The following is a 5,230-nucleotide window of genomic DNA, read 5'->3' as shown; positions in this document are numbered from 1 at the left end:
AAATGGCAAGTGATTTCTTTAACGGTATGACGCTGTAGATAATATGTTAGTCGTTGAATGAACTGTTTTAGGGTACGTATTAACTGATATTACTCATATATTAAAACATATTCATGCATCCAACCACCATCCAAACAACCATATACTCCGCTCCCTATTTCTGGGAATGTCCAGGAGTGCCCAACTAGAAGCGATCGTTAATAGAGGTTCCGACAGTATTTTCAGCATGACCAACTGGAACTGCAAAAGTTATCCATCTATCTAGGTTTTGATTTACGAACAGCACGCCCAGCAGATGGCTCTGATTGAAACATCGGTCTTGCAAATGTTTGCTGATACCATCCAATCGCTTGTCCTTAGTAACGGAGCTGCGATCAGTCAAAGTAGAGAAGTATCGGCGAGAAATGGGAAGACTCCATGACTTCCGAGTAACACACCAAGTCATATAACCTTACACCAGATATCCTTTAGATGAACACAACTTTCATCGCATCCTTTCGCGATCTTATCCATTCGGTCATTGTCCAACTTTCATGACTGTGAGGATAGGCACGGAAACCGAATGTTTAGCATTTTTTCAAAGCTCCCCTGTTACGAGGATTGGATTGTGCATTACTGTACCAGAAACATCAATTCTAGCATCCAATTAAACGAGATACTCAAATTTCTCCGCTTGTCTCAGCTTCTAGAGAGCTCGGGAGCACAATTTTGAAAGGGCGAACGTTTCAATCGTCGCGATATCAATTGTCAGTCCTACTCTACATGAATATGTATTGAAACATCACATATATGCATTTGCTAAAAACGTTTTTAGAAATAGTTATAATTGTATACTAATAGTAATTGTTTCTTTATTTCAAGGTTCGTTTTTACCGTTGTATGATTACTGGAAATCGAAATATCGGTGTTCGAAAAGTGCATGATTGTTTTCACTTTTATTTCTTTCATCGGTGAATATAAGAAAGTATATATATATATATATGTATATATACATATACTTTATTTTATATATATATATATATATACGCGTGTGTGCATTGAAACATATTTTCAAACGCATGTGTAATCGGATTTTACTTACACATTTTCCGCCTACCAACTTATATTCTCAACCGTCAATTGATCATTCCGATGTTTTAATATGAGACACTAATCTAAACAGACACGAAGAGAAATCGGACGAGAAAGAAAGAGCTTACGAAGTGAAATATTTTAACCACCTTGCTACAGAAAATTCAGCTTTGGTACGATACTAAGCATCTACTACGAATTTTCACTGCTTCATTAGCAAGACGAACACTGCTGAAATTTCATGTCATTGCCTCGTGCAAATAATATCATGTATAAGCTTATAATATTCCGAAGATATCCCAGTGTGATCTTTCTCACATTTGTGACTATCATGCGTTATTGGACGAGAAATGTTTCTATATAGTTGGTGTAAGCATATGATGCGTATTTTAGTAAACTGTAAAATAAGCAAAATATTGTTTTATTTTATTCTACAATCTGTCTGATACAATGCTGAAATATAGAGTTTTTAAACTTTTCAGTAATGTAAAAATAGCGCTAGGTGAGCTATTTGTTGACCTTTCTTTGCCAATGCTGTACATATAGAATGAAATGATGAAGAAAAGCAACATATTTCCAATATTATTTTCGGCAGTCTGCAATCTGAAATGTTTAACTAAATTTGAAGTATTAAAGGAAAATTATTGATCAGTGTTAGATGAGTTATCACAAAAATTTATTCTAGAACTCTGCATCAATCACAAAAGGTCATGACGATAACCAGACAATGACGTCCAGTTAGTTAATTGTTTGCTTCGATATAGCTTAATCTCATTTTCCCTCCACACACACACATACACATGTACGCGCGCGCGCACCGACGTTATATACGCACAACCTCACACACACGCACACTGAAACACACATACACATAGACACATGTGAAATTAATTCACATATGATTTACTGGTTCCCTGCAGCACCAATATTTTTCTTCGTAAAGTCTGTCGTACTAAGTCAAGGTTATATGCTCAAAGCTACCGTTTTGAATAACAAAATATATAAAAATATATTTGTATTATAGATTATAGATAAAAGGATTATATTTTTATCTATGCGTCATATTAATATACAAAGTTCATACATATATATATATATATATATATATATATACAGACTGAGGCACAGAGAGAGAGTGAATTGCATATTTGTGTGTGCGTATATATACTTGGGTCACTCCCTACATAGGCATCTAACTATATTTATTTTTCAATATACTTATCTATCTATCCTTCTCAGTCTCTCTCAATTTCTCTATGTCTCTCTCTCACTCTCTCTCTCTCTCTCACTCCCTTAAATATGGAGAGTTAAATGAGAAGTTTGATTTCATGTAATGTATATAATCAAAGATTTTATAAATATAAGGGTGAATATATACACAGTGAGTATAACAGATTGATAAACAGAACGAGTGAAGGAGTAAAAGGTATATATATATATATATATACATATACAGATATATAGATAGATAGATAGATAGATAGATAGATAGATAGATAGATAGATAGATAGATAGATAGATAGATAGATAGATAGATATAGAATTGTGTATTTTGTACGTTTTATGTTTTCTTCATAGAATCAGTATCGTATCAAGTTTGTAACTGATTGTCTTGAACATTGGCCTGACATGGAAATGCGCATAACAACACATGTCTTACAAAAGTATATAGTATCATACATGGCGTAATGAAGTTGATTTCAGGTGTTCGGCACAATGTAGGGAATTTTTCGATCAAATGAATTACATAGTCCTCTACTCTATGAAGCTAATAGTGTTCAGGCATTCCACAGTCATATATACATTTAACCAGATTACAATGATGTATATTCTAAACTTACATGTGCAACACACTTTAAACTTCTATACAATATTATTCTACGCATTTTCACTCGCAGGAATTCGTCAAGCTGAGAAAATTACATTTCTCGAACTTGACTCGTACTGAGATGAGTCCGGCACCCGGAGATAATATTGAGAACTCTTCGAATATTTGGCCTTACCGTTGTTGTAATATAACATAATTTATCGATCTCAATAATTGTGAAGACTAATGAAGAATTTTCGGGTAGAAACAGTACCTTCTTTTTGGAAATGTTATGTAACTTTTATGTGTTATCGTACATGGTTCTGTTTCACTTTGTGAATCGATTTTTATTAATGCCTTGGACAGACGAGATGGGTGTTGATGAGTAACGAATGTGCTGTAGCTATTCTTGGTTACTATAGATACTGTCTGATCAGAATCAACAAAGTCACATAGTCCACCGATATCTCGTGGAAACCATTCTATGTTAATGAAGAGGGCCGCATTCCATTTTATAGCTTTACGGGTATCATTTTCCAGGTCTGGCAGTAAAAGCAATGGCGCTTGCATTTCAAATAATGAAATATATTCCTTGTGTAGACTCCTTATTCATATCTTATTTTATAGACATTTTCAGCAATATTCTAACCTAATAAAAATCGATATCATAATAATCTTCTTAATCAACTTTATTTGATATAATTCTTGTTGAAACTGATCATCGTATAATTAGTATTGGTTTCATATAGTGCTGTATATTGATATATTGTTGAAAGGAAAAGAAGAGCTGTATATTCATCTCATATTTAATTCAGTGCAACGTCTCTTGCAAAGACCAGTTGCCTTGTATCTCAACCATTTCTAGCGTTAATACTGCAGTATCTGTTCCTAGTTGGTGGCTATTCTTTTTTTTTAATCTACAGAGGAGTTCATAATTGACTTCAGAGTTCGATTGGAAGAATCGTTTGAACCTGGGACGATTCTTTTATCCAGCCGAGAACAGTCTCGTCTCTTACACTTTCAGCGATCACAATATCTAAAATGAGACTGTGGTGAAAATAGGTTTCTCTTAGGAAGTGTAAGAAAGACAAGAACAAGAACAGGAAGGAAGGAAGGAAGGAAGGAAGGAAGGAAGGAAGGAAGGAAGGAGAAGAAGGAGAAGGAGGAGAAGAAGAAGGAGAAGGAGATGGAGGGGGAGGAGGAGGAATAGAGAAGAAGAAGAAGAAGAAGAAGAAGAAGAAGAAGAAGAAGAAGAAGAAGAAGAAGAAGAAGAAGAGCAAGCTTTCATTGAATTAAAGTTACAATAATGTGTTGCAGCATTTCATTGTCAGACAAGCGAAAGGAAGAGTGTTTTAAAATGACGGCAATGAGATAAAACTCAAATATGAAAACAAAAAGTTAAGGGAACAAAACAAGACTGCATAGTTCTGCAAATGAAAACAATTATCATTCTTGATCTTTTTAATGCATTACACACATGAGAAATTATTTCAACAAATACCCGCTCTTTACATAGTTCAATAACAATATATATTGTAAGAAGCATTTTATAATTTATAATGAAATTTCTTATCGAGATTTTGAAACATTTTTATGAGTACAAAAAAATACATTTTTGTATATCTTATGAACGTTGTATGATACCAAATAAACCTTTGCCGCCATTAGTTTGTCAAGGCTCAGATCTTATGTTCAACTGCACAACATATTATTTTACCAATGTATGATTTTACAGGAAAGTGTTTTACATACAGATGATGTTTAACTAATTCATAGTCAATTATATAACACCAGCAATGCAACGAACATGTTACACTATTATCACTCGTATAGTCACTAGCGGACAATAAAATAAGTAACACTTCATGAACACAATTGCCACGCAATAAACAAAAGGACTCTCTAAATATTCCTTTTGACAATATAAAGTTGTAATACTAAAGTTATTTCAGAACTTAAGAAAGGAAGAAATCTACTGTTGTATACATATACAATCTTGAACCTCGAAAAATATATATTCCATGCACCCTTGAGACATGATATTTTTTCTCTCGCGCTGCGCAGAAAACTCGAAATAAAACTCTGAAAATACATCAGTAACAATAGCATTCAGAGAACGTCTTCTCGACGATTCGCCGGAGATTTTTAAAATGAGAATATGTTTAATAAACTTCACTACTCTCAGAAATGAGAATACTTATAATGAACTCGACCACTCTCAAAAATTAATTAAACAAAAAAAAAACGAAAAACATAATCCAGAATTCTTGTCCGTTTTATATGAAGAGTATGCGCCCTTTTGCTTTTCCCTTCTCTTAAAGTCCGACCTTCGTTTAGTATTCCTGTTGTTT

Source organism: Octopus bimaculoides, chromosome 9 (genome assembly GCF_001194135.2).
Source record: "Octopus bimaculoides isolate UCB-OBI-ISO-001 chromosome 9, ASM119413v2, whole genome shotgun sequence".
Taxonomy (NCBI): domain Eukaryota; kingdom Metazoa; phylum Mollusca; class Cephalopoda; order Octopoda; family Octopodidae; genus Octopus; species Octopus bimaculoides.
The sequence above is the reverse complement of the archived record's forward strand: the minus strand, read 5'-3'. Positions refer to the sequence as shown.